Source organism: Neoarius graeffei, chromosome 8 (genome assembly GCF_027579695.1).
Source record: "Neoarius graeffei isolate fNeoGra1 chromosome 8, fNeoGra1.pri, whole genome shotgun sequence".
NCBI lineage: Eukaryota > Metazoa > Chordata > Actinopteri > Siluriformes > Ariidae > Neoarius > Neoarius graeffei.
This window is the reverse complement of record NC_083576.1, coordinates 72,006,412-72,021,945: the sequence shown is the minus strand read 5'-3', so window position 1 is coordinate 72,021,945 and position 15,534 is coordinate 72,006,412. Positions and strand designations below refer to the sequence as shown.

General features: G+C 43.4%; 1 pseudogene; it reads right to left on the bottom strand.

Moving 5' to 3' along the window:
- Positions 1 to 4,055: 4,055 nt before the first annotated feature.
- On the bottom strand, positions 4,056 to 6,594 carry LOC132889929 (uncharacterized protein K02A2.6-like; annotated as a pseudogene).
- Positions 6,595 to 15,534: the final 8,940 nt, after the last annotated feature.

The following is a 15,534-nucleotide window of genomic DNA, read 5'->3' as shown; positions in this document are numbered from 1 at the left end:
GGATTGGTATCCTGTGTCACAGCAGCACAAGAGTCTGTTCAGGACTCCGACTCCCAGAACACCCTGCAGCATACAGCCACTGTGGACTCAAACTCCCAGAATCCATCACAAACTCTCTCTCATTCAGGTTCACCCACATACTGATTTCACTCACCTGGACTCACTCACACAATCATGCCAACATCACATAAGCACACACTACCACCGGAACTTTGTAAAGTATACACTCTGTACTACATTTGCAGTCCATTACCAGGGCTGTGTATTGTCTCAAGTGATATTGTGGTTCTGACCCTAGCTTTGACATCCTGGTTTTCTGATCCTGTTTCTGCCTCGTTAATCCTGTTTGATGATCCCCTGAACATTGACCATGATTCTTGATCTCGATTTTGGATTTGATGAAATATTTAAATAAAAAATGCATGTAAACAACTGCATTTGCATCCACCGCCAGCATCTGCCTGACAGTATGTTACTAGGGTGCTGCTATGTTATTCCAGCTGGTTCCTAGGGTCTTGTTATTTGATATTTCAGGTGGTTAGGCTAGGGTGATGGTAGGCAGTTGCCATGATATCGTAGGTGGTTTCTAGGGCGTTGCTAGGTGGTTGCCATAGTCTTCCAGATGGTAGCTAGGATGCTGCTATGGTAATGTTATGGGATTCCAGATGGTTGCTAGAGTGTTGACAAGTTATTGCTGTGGTCTTGCCAGTGGATGTTAAGGTGTAGCTATGGTATTCCAAGTGGTTGCTAATGTGTTGCTAGGTGTTCACTGCAAAAAATTATATCTTAGCAAGTGAAAATATCTTGAAAATAGTTGAAACAATCTAGCATTTCCTATTGGAAGAATACAAGACACCAATTCTGATATTATTAAACCGAGTTCTAGACTGCAACCAACTTATTCTAAGATGTCTTATCAAGTAAAAATATCTGTCCATGCAGCAAGATCATTTCACTAGTATTAAGTAATTTGCTCCTCAAATTCAGTTTTCAATTTTTTGCAGTGTTCTTGGTTGTTGCTGTGTTGCTCTGATATTCCTAACGGTTAAGAGCCTTTTTTTTTTTAGTTTGGTGGAATTTAGCAGTCAGAAGGTTATTTATGTTGGTGGCTTTGGGGCATTTGACAGTCAGTGGGTAATTATTTTTGATTTTCGGGGATTTAGCACTGATAGTGTTATTGATGGGTTTGGGGAAATTTTGCAGTGAGGGTGTATTTATTTTTGGTTTTTGGAACTTACCAGTCAGTCGTTCTTCTCCTTCTTCTTCTTCTTCTTCTTCTTCTACCCACTTTCTAAAACATGCATGTAGGCAGACTGTCTCCACTAAATTGCCCTTCGGTGTGAATATGTGTAACATAAACGATCTATAATCACAACACCACTAGTTACATCAGCACTTTATTGCACAATAATGTTGTGAATTATATACACCAATCAGCCATAACATTAAAACCACCTGCCTAAAATTGTGTAGGTCCTCCTTGTGCAGCCAAAACAGCTCTGATCTATCAAGGCATGGACTCCACAAGACCTCTGAAAGTGTGCTGTGGTATCTGGCACCTAGATGTTAGCAGCAGATCGTTTGAGTTCTGTAAGCAGTGAGGTGGAGCTTCCATGGATCAGACTTGCTTGTCCAGCACATCCCACAGATGCTCGACCAGATTGAGATCTGGGGAATTTGGAGGCCAAGTCAACACCTTGAACTGTTTGTCATGTTTCTTAAACCATTCCCGAATAATTTTTGCAGTGTCGCAAGGTGCATTATCTTGCTGAAAGAGGCCACTGCCATTAGGGAATATTGTTGACATGAAGGGGTGTACTTGTTCTGTAACAATGTTTAGGTAAGTGGTACATGCCAAAATAACATCCACATGAATGCAATGACTCAAGGTTTCCCAGCAAAATATTGCCCAGAGCATCACACTGCTTCCGCTGGCTTGCCTTCTTCCTATGGTGCATCCTGGTGCCAACTCTTCCCCACATAAGTGACACATATGCACCTGGCCATCCACATGATGTAAAAGAAAACATGATTCATCAGACCAGGCCACCTTCTTGCATTACTCCATGGTCCAGTTCTGATGTTCACATGCCTGTTGTAGGTTCTTTTGATGGTGGATGGGGGTCAACATGGGCACTCTGACCGATCTGCGGCTACTGATAATGCACTGTATGTCCTGATACCTTTCTGTCATAGCCAGCATTAACTTTTTCAACAATTTGTGTTACAGTTGGTCTTCTGTGGGATTGGACCATAAGAGCTAGCCTCCACTCTCCATGTGTATCAGTGAGCCTTGGGCAGCCATGACCCTGTCACTGGTTCACCAGTTGTCCTTCTTTGGACCACTTTTGGTAGGTACTAATCACTGCATACCAGGAACACCCCACAAGATGTGCCATTTTGGAGATGCTCTGACCCAGTCATCTAGCTATCACAATTTGGCCCTTGTCAGAGTCCCTCAGGTTCCTATGCTTGCCCATTTTTCCTGCTTCCAACACATCAACTTCAAGAACTGACTGTTCTCTTGCTGCCTAATACTGTATATCCCACTTTTTGACAAATGCCATTGTAACAAGATCCATCCATCCATCCATCCATCCATCCATCCATCCATTATCTGTAACTGCTTATCCTGTGCAGGGTCACAGGCAAGCTGGAGCCTATCCCAGCTGACTACGGGTGAAAAGCGGGGTTCACCCTGGACAAGTCGCCAGGTCGTCACAGGGCTGACACATAGACACAGACAACCATTCACACTCACATTCACACCTACGGTCAATTTAGAGTCACCAGTTAACCTAACCTGCATGTCTTTGGACTGTGGGGGAAACCGGAGCACCCGGAGGAAACCCACGCGGACACGGGGAGAACATGCAAACTCCACACAGAAAGGCCCCTGTTGGCCACTGGGCTCAAACCCAGAACCTGCTTGCTGTGAGGCAACAGTGCTAACCACTACACCACCATGCCGCCCCCTCCTGGTAAACATACATGTACAGTAAATGCACAACAGTAGTCTTTTAGGTGTGCTTCAAAGATACATTGCATTCATTTGTAGCTATAGGTACAAAAATTATCCTCTTGATATATCGCATCCTAGCAGCTTCCCACTGACAGTGTTTGTAGCCTAAAGGGTTTAGTACCTTCCTTCGAAGAACATATATTTATTATGTTATATATCGCCAAGATATCAGTCTTGCCTAAATCACTTTACACTAACATTGATATTGGAGTTCTAAATAACACGTCTGCACACTTGGTTGCTATATTTCCACACTGGTTTATTTTACAAAGTACAACTCAACACATAGGGAATAGGAGAGCACCACCTAGTGGTGTGGTTCGGTCAAACATAAAATTCCCAATACATTACAACTCCTCCCCTCTTATTAAGCTACCTGCTATTATTCAAAAGCAGTGAATGAATTTCTGGGTAGTAGGGTAACAAAACTACTTCCCACGAATACTAACTTCCAAACTCTGCAACAACAGAACAGTTCAAGTATCCAACCATTTTTTTTTTTTATACAATATCCTAACTAAGGCTGAGGGTAGACTGCCTCATCACCTTGAGTGTGTCGAGGGATTATTGTGCCCTTTTCTGCGACAACACTCTCTTACTAAACAATTCAACAAATCATTCACCAGCTGTTTAAAGGTTCAGTCTGTCTGGTGGCTTACATATCCGTCTTGGATATCTGTCCAATGTCTTGTGTGGGGTTGTGGTGTCAGTGTGTGTGACGTCTAACTGACCTGGCGGTGGTGAGCATGTTACCTTGACCGGGCTGGGTGTCCCTGGTGTATCACCTGGGTCTGTCACCACTGTCGGACAGACTGAGGTGGGTGCTGGTTGGATATCCGCTGCAGACTGTACGATGCTGGGGTGACAGGCCATCATCTGATCTGCATGCCGACTCCACTGCTGTTTTGGTCCAACCTCAACCTGGTACGACCTTGGCCCACCTTGCGATGTCACTGTTCCTGTCGTCCACTTTTCCTCCCCCTTCCGGTAGTCCCGAACGAGGACTGGATCACCCACACTGAATGCTCTGGCTTTAGCATGTGTGTCTCTGTAGTGTTGCTGGGCCTCTTGTTTGATCCACCACTGCCGCCACATTAGGTTTCAGTAGATCCAGACAGGTGCGCAGTTTGCGATGGAAAAACAGCATAGCTGGAGACTCTTGTGTAGTGGCATGGGGGGTATTTCTGTATTGCAGTAGGAAGGCATCAAGTCGCCGCTGGACAGAATCCGTTCCCTTGGATTTCTTTAGGGAATGTTTAAATGTCTATACAAAGCGCTCTGCCAGGCCGTTGGTTGCAGGGTGAAAAGGAGCTGACCGTTTATGCTTAATGCCATTGGATGTTAAGAAGTTGGCAAACTCCTCAGATGTGAACTGAGGCCCATTGTCACTGACTAAGACCTCTGGTATTCCATAATGACTGAAAAGACCTCTTAGGACTTCAATTGTTTTTGCAGATGTTGTGGCGTCCATCAAAAAGACTTCGGGCCACTTGGAATGCGCGTCAACGATGACGAAAAACATGAGCCCTTCAAAAGGTCCGGCGAAATCAACATGAATTCGCTGCCACGGAGCTGTTGGCCAGGGCCATGGGTGTAGCGGTGCGAGGGCAGGGCTCTTTTGACATCGTTGACAAGAGGCGCAAGATTTGCACTTCTCCTCGACCTGTGCATCCAGGCCCGGCCACCACACATAGCTTCTTGCCATTGCTTTCATCTTGATCACGCCTGGGTGTCCCACATGGAGTTCGTCCATGACATGCTGACGTAATCTGGGTGGAACGATTACACGATTTCCCCACATTAAACAGCCTTGAAGTACTGAGAGTTCATCCTTTCGTGTGATATATGGTACTAGGCTACCATCGGCATCTTTGGCCGATGGAAAGCGACCAGTTGACACCATCTCCATGACCTGTGAGAGGGTGGTGTCAGATCTGGTTTCTCTTTTAACATCCTTACACTGAATTGGGAGACTCACAATGTGGTTAATCAGAAAAGTGTTAACTGTCCCTTGTTTCTCTTTATGCTGCACAGGTAAGGGCAGACGTGAAAGACCATCTGCGTTACCATGGTCAGTGGCACGTCTGTATTTGATTGTATAGTCATGTGCTGCCAATATGAGTGCCCATCGCTGTAGTCTTGCTGCAGCCATAGACGGGGTTGCTTTGCTGGGACTTAATATGGTTGTCAGAGGACGGTGATCCATAAGCAGAGTAAAATTACAGCCATAAAGATATGAATGGAAACGTCTAACCCCAAATATGATTCCTAGTGCTTCTCGCTCAATCTGAGCATAATTCTGCTCTGCTTTGCTAAGCGTCCGAGAAGCAAAGGCTATGGGTCGCTCTTCACCATTTGGCAAACGATGGGAGATGACCGCTCCAACGCCATAGGGTGAGGCATCACAGGCGAGTATAACTGGAAACCTTGGATCGTAATGCGTCAGGACACTTTTACTGGATAACTGCTCTTTTGCCTTTTGGAAAGCCTCATCACATGTCTTTGACCATTCCCACTTAACTCCCTTATGTAGCAACGCATTTAGTGGGTGGAGAAGCGATGAGAGGTTTGGAACAAAGTGTGCATAGTAGTTAATGAGTCCTAGGAAGGAGCGTAATTGACTCACGTCGGTTGGCGCAGGGGCATCCACTATAGCTTGGATCTTATCAGGAGACTTATGAAGTCCCGCTGAGTCAATTATGTGACCTAGGTATTCAAGTGAGCTCCTGAAAAACTCACATTTCTCTTTCTGGGCTCGGAGCCCAAATTCTTCGAGACGACTTAGTACTGCTTCGAGATTTCTCAGATGGTGTGCATCATCCCGGCCCGTGACAAGGATGTCATCGAGAAAACAGTGGACATTCAGAAGGCCTTGTAGCACTTGATCCATTATTCTCTGAAAAATGGAGGGAGCGGATGTAATCCCAAATGGTAAAACGGTTGTAGCGAAACATGCCCTTGTGGGTGGTAATTGTGAGGTATTTTCTTGAGTCAGTCTTAACTGGTACCTGGAGATATGCCTGTGAAAGGTCCAGTTTGCTGAAACGATGTCCACCAGACAATGATGCAAAAAGATCCTCAATACAAGGTATTGGATAGTGTTCAGCACACAAGGCTGGGTTTACAGTAACTTTAAAGTCTCCACATATTCTCACGCTACCATTCTTCTTAATTACTGGTACAATGGGGGTTGCCCAATCACTGAATTGAACTGGGGAGATCACTCCTTGCTGGAATAGCCGTTCTATTTCAGCTTCCACTTTCGGTCTTAAGGCATACGGCACCACACGTGCTTGACAGAACTTCGGCTTCTGATCGGGCTTCAGGGTCAGTGATGCTTCAAACCCCTTCAGTGTTCCCAATTCTTTGCTGAACACCTCTATGTGGCGGTTTAGGACACTTTCAAGAGTTTCCCTTTCCTTGCCCCCAGTTCTCACTGTCTTAATTTCACGCCAGTCAATTTTAATGTTCCTCAGCCATTCACGGCCAAACAGTGGAGGTGACTTCCCTTTCACGACATATAAAGGCAATCTAGCCTTCTGTTTGTTCAACTTCACCCATACTTTTAACATTCCCTCTGGCTGAAGTAACTCTCCCGTGTATGTTTTCAGAACAATGTGTGTTTTGCGTAAATGCATGTGGGCAAATTTGTCTTGATATAACTCACTTGAAATCAAGGATACTGCGGCCCCAGTGTCAAGTTCCATATCAATTGACTGTCCTTCAATCTTTGGCTTAATCATTATCATTGATGATGCTGCATTTTCTCTTTTAACTGCCTTCACTGGCTCTGTGTCACAAATCACTGTTGACACCATATGCAGAGTCAAATCAGAGTCGTCTGAATCTAATACAGACTCCTTCTCGCTATCCGATGAACTGGCCACAACGTTATGGACTTTTCCTTTAGCTGCATCATGGTATTTCTTTTGTTTACCTTTAATGTCCTGCTTTGGTCTTGTGTGCTTTTGTTCACTCTTTTTGCTTCTACAAACACGAGCTATGTGGCCCTTCTTGTTGCAATTGTTGCATTTCTGTTCTTTAAAATAACAGTCACGTTCATTATGATTAGCCTTGCCACATCGAAAGCATTTGTCGCCCCCCTGTGGTAAAGAAACGGCATGCACTTTCAAAGAGCTTTTTAAGTGTTGTGATTCCCTCGCTACGGCTTCCATTGACAATGCCGTATCTACCGCTCGTTGAAAAGTCAATGCTTCCTCCGTTAATAGTTTCCTTTGAATAGCTTCATTGTTAAGTCCACAAATGAGTCTATCGCGCAGGGCATCTTGCAAATGTGCGCCAAAATCACAATGCTCCGACAACTTCTTCAAAATGGCCACATACTGTGCTACGCTCTCCCCCTCATCCTGATTTCGTTTGTGAAAACGGAATCTCTCCGCAATGATAATGGGCTTAGGAGAGAAATGAGCGTTCAGAGTGTCCACCAGGTCTTTGTACGTTTTACTCCCTGGTTTATCTGGAGCCAGCAAGCTACGCAGCAGGCCATAAGTGGTAGCCCCTATAACACTTAAGAATACAGCCACTCGTTTTGCGTCAGGGACCTCGTTGGCCTCGACAAAATGTTCAAACCTTTCGACATAGGTCAACCATTGCTCCGACGATTCGTCATAGGCATCGATGTGTCCCAGAAGTGTAGTCATTATTCTCGCATTCGTTGGTTTTTGTGGAACTTCGTTCGGGGCCTCAAATTCCTCACTCTCGTCGTCATCCGACAGCATCAGTGGGTCGCCTTACTCGTCGCCAATTTGTTATATATCGCCAAGATATCAGTCTTGCCTAAATCACTTTACACTAACATTGATATTGGAGTTCTAAATAACACGTCTGCACACTTGGTTGCTATATTTCCACACTGGTTTATTTTACGAAGTACAACTCAACACATAGGGAATAGGAGAGCACCACCTAGTGGTGTGGTTCGGTCAAACATAAAATTCCCAATACATTACATATTACATGTGTGTTACTAAGCATGCAATGATCCCTTTGTTGTCTTTTTGATACAATACTGATATCAGAACTGGGTGTGTCAGCTGACAGGCAATATTAATGCAACACTGAAATCTGCAAGCTTATGTCGCCATGTTATACGAAATTGTGTTTATATGCAAGATCTGAGTTGTGTGAGTCAACAAGAAACACTTATAAAAACACGTCAGTGGCTTGGACTGAAAAAGAAGTCAAATCCAGGGTGATAATGATCCAAAATTTCAGGTCAGTATTAGTCTGATACCAATATTCAATATCACATTAATGCATACTTTATATATTTATTGTGTAGGTATCTACATGATTTGCATGACCAAAATACAAAAAAAAAAAAGTAAGCACAAAACATCAGGGCTAGTTATGACCAAAACCAAAAAACAATAATTCAATAGAAAGTTCAACAAACTACTAAAGAAAGACAAAAATAAAACAAAGCTCCACTAACTCCCCAAGCTAATCACTGCTCACAGAATTAATGAGGCTTATGTGAGCTATTGGTCAATAAGAGGGTGAAAGAGAAAAACTGAACCACAGCAGAAACACATACACAGACTAAAGTAACTACGTCACTGGATGTAACAATACAGCTTCATTCATATGCTGATGATGCGTAATTTGCAAAACTGGTTTGCTCAGCTTTGTGCACTTTATGTGGAAGGTCATCCTGCTTCAGCTCCTGTTGTCTTGTTGACCTATTTTACTCATCATACGGGTGGCACAGTGGTATAGTGGTTAGTACTGTTGCCTCATAGCAAGAAGGTTCTGGGTTCGAGCCCAGTGGAGTTTGCATGTTCTCCCTGTGTCTGCGTGGGTTTCCCCCATAGCTCAAAAAGATATGCAGTTAGGTTAACATGGGATGGATGAAGTGCCCTTGAGCAAGGCACTGAACCCCAAACTGCTCTCCAGGCGCTGTGGCATAGCTGCCCACTGCTGTGTGTGTTCACTGCTTCAGATGGGTTAAATTTCACTTAAGTGTGTGTGATGAATAAAGTTGCTCTTCTTATATTAAGCCAGTATCTCACTGGGCTGCGACAGCTTGCAACAAATTGCGAACATCATTTGCGAGAGAGTTTCAAAAGTGTCTTGAAACATTCACGGGGCTTCTCAATTTCCTCACATGAGTCGCAAAGTGTCGCTCCTTCGTCGCTGAAATTTTGAACATGTTCAAAAAATTTGTGCGACAAAATTTCTCTTAAAATAGCCGCAAATGTGTCGCTGGTGTCGCAAAGCCATCACAAACCCTTCTCAAGTCAGTTTCCGTGAAGTGAGCTACTGGCTGAAGTGCGAGAACTGAATTTGCATATTTTATCGCAATTGTTGTGTCTCCAACTAGTCGCAGGCTGTCGCAGCCCAGTGAGATACTGGCTTTAGACTTAATGACAGTATTGATAATGTATCAGTACTCCAGCCAAAAAAAAAACGTACTCAAGTGAAAATTCAAAAGTAACAACTTTTTTCTTATCTCATTATCTCTAGCCGCTTTATCCTGTTCTACAGGGTCACAGGCAAGCTGGAGCCTATCCCAGCTGACTACGGGCGAAAGGCGGGGTACACCCTGGACAAGTCGCCAGGTCATCACAGGGCTGACAGATAGACACAGACAACCATTCACACTCACATTCACACCTACGGTCAATTTAGAGTCACCAGTTAACCTAACCTGCATGTCTTTGGACTGTGGGGGAAACCAGAGCACCCGGAGGAAACCCACGCGGACACGGGGAGAACATGCAAACTCCGCACAGAAAGGCCCTCGCCGGCCACGGGGCTCGAACCCAGACCTTCTTGCTGTGAGGTGACAGCGGTAACCACTACACCACCGTGCCGCCCCACAACTTTTTTATGCACTCAAAAAGAAAAAAAGTGAATGTTTTTAACTGATGAAATTACTTTGAAGTTAATGAAGTTATTGTCATGTTTTCATGTGAAAAGTAACTTCTAATACTTATCTAAAACTGTTAGAAGATGATTTTCTGTTAAAGCAACTACAGCATTTTGCCTGAAAACATTCAATAGTGGCGCCACACATGGCGTTTCCCATGATGACCATAAAGATCAATTTTAGTCTCATTTGACCAGAGAATCTTCTTCCATGTGTTTGGGGAGTCTGTCACATGCAGTTGGGCAAACTCCAAATGTGTTTCCTTAAGCAATGTCTTTTTTTCTGGCCACTCTTCCATAAAGCCCCACTCTGTGTATGATTTAAAGTGGTCCTATGGACAGATATTCCCATCTCTGCTGTGGATGTTTGCAGTTCCTTCAGTGTTATCTTTGGTGTTTTTGTTGCATCTCTGATTAATGCCCTCCTTTCCTGGTCTGTGAGTTTCGGTGAGCGGCCTTCTCTTGTCAGGTTTGTAGTGGTGATATATTTTTTCCATTTTGCTATAATGGATTTAATGGAGCTCCGTGGGATATTCAAAGTTTGTGATATTTTTTATAACCCAACCCTGACCTATACTTCTCCACAGCTTTGTCTCTGACCTGTTTGGAGGTTTTCATGTTGATTGCTTAATAGTGTAGCAGAGTCAAGGTCCTTCCACAACGGGTTGATTTATATAGACATCATGTGACAGATCATGTGACACTTTGATTGCACACAGGTGGATCTTAATCAACTAATTATGTGACTTATAAAGTGAATTGGTTGGACCAGTTCTTATTTAGGGGTTTCATATGAAAGGGGGTGAATACTTATGCACACTCCATATTTCTGTTTTTTTTTTCATCTTAATTATTGTTTGTGTCACAAAAAACAACAATTTTCACCTTTAAAGTTGTAGGCATGTTGTGTAAATCAAATGGTGCTACCCCCCCCCCCCCCCCCCAAAAAAAATCCATTTTAATTCCAGTTTGTAATGCAACAAAACAGGACCAACACCAATGGGGGATGAATACTTTTGAAAAACACTGTATCTATATTATTTACCATTCACTAGAATTTGACTTGCTGCCTCGCCAGTTATGTTGCTACTATAGAATGTTATTCTACCCTGACATTAACAAGTAAAACAGGCAAACTTAGTAAAATACAGCCATTTAATGTAAGCAAATTAGCAAAAACTTACTTCAACGAGCTTTTTGAAATCAGATGAAGTTCATGAGTTCTAGGGAGGCAAAATAGATGTTTCTTTTATACAAGGCTTTGCATACATGTCAACCTTTGGTCAATCAAACCTGTATAACCAACCTCCAAAATCCGTATTTCCCTTATAAAATCCGTATAAGATGCAAATTAAAATAATTTACCTAAAATTTGAATGATAATTAACGATGATATATCCAAGTTACTTTTTATTCAATATTAATAACAATAAACCTTCAGAATGAATACAAAGCTCCAATGTTTGACAAAAACACAAAGTGTCACTCTAATGTTCTGAATTGTACTCCATGACAGCTTTTTTAGCACTCCACACCAATACCTCACGAGGCTGCATGTCACAGCAAGTGTCTAGCTGTGTTGATCTTGCCAGAGTGCCCATTCAGAATCTTTTCAGTCGCTAGTGAAAGTCGCTCAGGTGGAAATACGCGTTTCAGACAAAATGTTACTTCCCGGTTGGCGGGATTCTCGCAATGCGGTGTGCGCATGATCAGAAGTGGAATGAAGTCTCACTACCACAAGATAACGCGCAATTTCATAAGACTCTTTATTGGCTGTTTGTGCTTTCTGTGGTGTACAGTACATTTGTAAATGTTATGCGCTCTTTTATCATCGTGGGAATTGATTATAGCTCTAAATAAATATTGAAGTTTTTTTAAAAGAATCCGTATAACTTTATTTGTACGCCCGTATACTACGTTTATTGAATCAAATCTGTATAAAATACGGACATTCCGTATAGGTTGACATGTATGGCTTTGTTTAAAATTGAAGTACAATTGAAGTATATTGAAGTAATTGAAATACTCCAGGATATTGAAGTATATATCCTAGGTAGGGCCAGGGGCCCTCATTCCTTAATTTCCACACAGTCTGGTGTCTTAAAACACACACTGATAGCTATAGCACTAAATCCATTGTATAGCATGAAAAGGCCACTGCAGCTCATGAATTTGCACAATTCTTGATAATTTTTTCTGAAACAAATTGGATGTGAAACAGAGACCAGACTTTTCTCAAAGTTACCATCCATCCATTATCTATGCTACTTATCCATCAGGGTTGCAGGAGAAGCCTGAGCCAATCCCAGCTGACTTTGGGTGAGAGGAGTGGTAGGTCTCCAATCACAGGGTTAATACAAACATGAACAACCATTCACACCTAATTTAGAGTAGCCAGTTGATTTAATCTACATGTCTTCGGACTGTGGGAGGAAACCAGAGCACCTGCAGAAACCCACAGAGGCACAAGGGGAGAATGCAAACTCTGCACAAAAAGGCCCTTGTTGACTCAAGGTTTGAACCCAGGACTTTCTTGCTTTGAGGCAACAATGCTAACCACTGCACCACCTTCAATGGTGTACCACCTACCAAAAAGACCTAAATAGTTCTAGATGAGAACTACTTGATTGGGGAAGAAAAATCTTCCATCTCCCTCCACGTCCCTCCATCTCCTCCTGTCCTCCGTATCTTTTTCTGTAGCTCCAACCATCCTCATGTCCTCCTTCACCACATCCATAAATCTCATCTTTGGTCTTCGTCTTTAACCTTCTACCTGGCAACTCATCTCCAGCATTCTTTTCCCAGTATATCCTGGATCTCTCCTTTGTACGTGTCCAAACCATCTCAATCTCGCCTCTCTCACTTTGTCTCCAAGATGTCCTACATGTCCTGTCCCTCAAATATTCTCATTTCTAATTTTGTCCAACTTTGTCACTCCCAATGAGAATCTCAACATCTTCGGCTCTGCTACCTCCAGTTCAGCCTCCTGTCTTTTTGTCAGTTCCACTGTCTCCAAACCATACAACATTGCTGGTTGTACACTTTCCCTTTCACTCTTGCTAGCAACCTTCTGTCACAAATCACTCCTGACACTCTTCTCCATCCAATCCAACCTGCTTGCATGCTCTTCTTCACTCCTCTTCTGTACTCACCATTACTTTATACAGTTGACCCCAGATATTTGAACTCATCTGCTTTGACCACCTCTATTCCTTGTAGCCGTACCACTCCATTATTTACATTTGCCTACAAAACATACAGTATTTCAACCACAGTCCTTTATCAAACTGTCTTTTAATGAAATGCAATACCTTTAATGAAGATATTTAATGTAATGCGTCCAAACTTTTGAGTGGTAGCGTACAAATAATTTATTACATTATATATGCACTCACTATGCAGCTGCTTATTCACTCATTCACACATTGTCACTGAAAACTGGAAAAGTAAAACTGGAAAAAAGAGGTGGTGTCTTTAACATCTTTAACAATCCAGTTTTGGTGAGTCTGCGTGCCTTATATTCCTGTTGTTGGCTGACAGGAGTGGAACTCATTGTGGTCTTCAACTCTTGCAGCCCATCCTCCTCAAGCTTCATTGTGTTGTGGCTTCTTTGATGCTTTTCAGCTCACCACAGTTGTAAAGAGTGGTTATTTGAGTTACTGTTGCCTTCTTGTCAGTTCAAACCCATCCTCCTTTGACCTCACTCAACTACAAGGCGTTTCCACGAGATGAGCTTACATCTACCCATTCTGAGGTTTGATGTCGTTGTTGGCTGTCCATCGCTAGCAATGATCATTAAGATGTGCAGAAACTGAGATGGGCCGCGAGGCCCGCACCAGAGCTCTTCTCCTAATGAAGTGCCTTGCACAGTAAGGTAAGACAAACAATGTTGTGCCCCCATCCTGTTGTCTCTCTGGACCTCCAGACCTAATGCCAAGTGGTGCACAAAAGTGTCACAGACATGATGGGTATGGAAGTTGCCCTGCAGTGACAATGAACTTGCCGGGTGATGCCATTCATTGGCCATTTAAGTGTCTCTTCTGCATGCCATCTGGTGGTGTGCCATTGACCCTGTTGGGTTCATCTGCCACATTGCACCAAAAAGCACCCTTATTGGTGATGTACTATTTAACCCATAGCTGGAACCCAGGCAGGTGCTACCACTCGGGGTCAGAGTGGACCTGGGAGCAATGGTGATTAAGGGATAACTCCACTTTCCCAAATACTCAAGTCTTCCCAGACCTGAGATTCAGCACCGGTTGCAGTTTAAAGTCAGACCCAGGACTAATTTTCAGTTAAGGTTTGATGTAAACATTAACTGAAGCTGTTGATCTGTATCAGCATGATGTTATGCACTGAGCTACTGCCACATGATTGGCTGACTGGATAATTGCATGAATGTGCAAGTGTTCTGCTGTTCTTACAAAAGTGGCCATAGAGTGCAGTCACAAACACTACTGTTTTTTAAATTTTTATTATTAATAGAAATACATCATGATGTGGCAGCACAGTGGTGTAGTGGTTAGCACTGTCGCCTCACAGCAAGAAGGTTCTGGGTTCAAGCTCAACGGCTGACAGGGGCCTTTCTGTGTGGCGTTTGCATGTTCTCCCCGTGTCTGTATGGGTTTCCTCCGGGTGCTCCGGTTTCCCCCACAGTCCAAAGATATGCAGGTTAGGCTAATTGGTGGCTCTAAATTGAGTGTAGGTGTGAATGGTTGTTTGCCTCTATGTATCAGCCCTGTGATGACCTGGTGACTTGTCCAGGGTGTACCCCGCCTTTCGCCCATAGTCAGCTGGGATAGGCTCCAGCTTGCCTGCGACCCTGCACAGGATAAGCAGTTATGCATAATGACGTGCAATGAATATGTATCGTTGAGAACTATTGTTTTTTTTTAAGAGCACCCATTCTCTGGCTGTATAATTACCAAATGTGCTCTTCCCAAAATTCAGAGAAAACAGAAACAAATCAGAAAGGTATATTGACCATAGTTGAGGCTATTTTATGATATTATATAGACATGAGCGTTCTACTGGGAAATACATCACTCATATTTTTCATATGAGCTACATCTGGGACATGGAAAACCAAAACTGTGACATAAATCTCTACATGTCACTCGTGAGGAAATCGATGAATTGTTTTGATAAATGTGGGGACTTTTTTATGTGAATGTGTCTTGAAGATATGAAGTTTATCTTCTCATGTTGAAAAACTCACATTTTTCATACGAAATACATCGCGGATCTGAATGAGCTATTTCCCGATATTTCACTCTAATGATGTCACTCCCAGGGCGGCACGGTGGTGTAGTGGTTAGCGCTGTCGCCTCACAGCAAGAAGGTCCGGGTTCGAGCCCTGTGGCCGGCGAGGGCCTTTCTGTGTGGAGTTTGCATGTTCTCCCCGTGTCCGCGTGGGTTTCCTCCGGGTGCTCCGGTTTCCCCCACAGTCCAAAGACATGCAGGTTAGGTTAACTGGTGACTCTAAATTGACCGTAGGTGTGAATGTGAGTGTGAATGGTTGTCTGTGTCTATGTGTCAGCCCTGTGATGACCTGGCGACTTGTCCAGGGTGTACCCTGCCTTTCACCCGTAGTCAGCTGGGATAGGCTCCAGCTTGCCTGC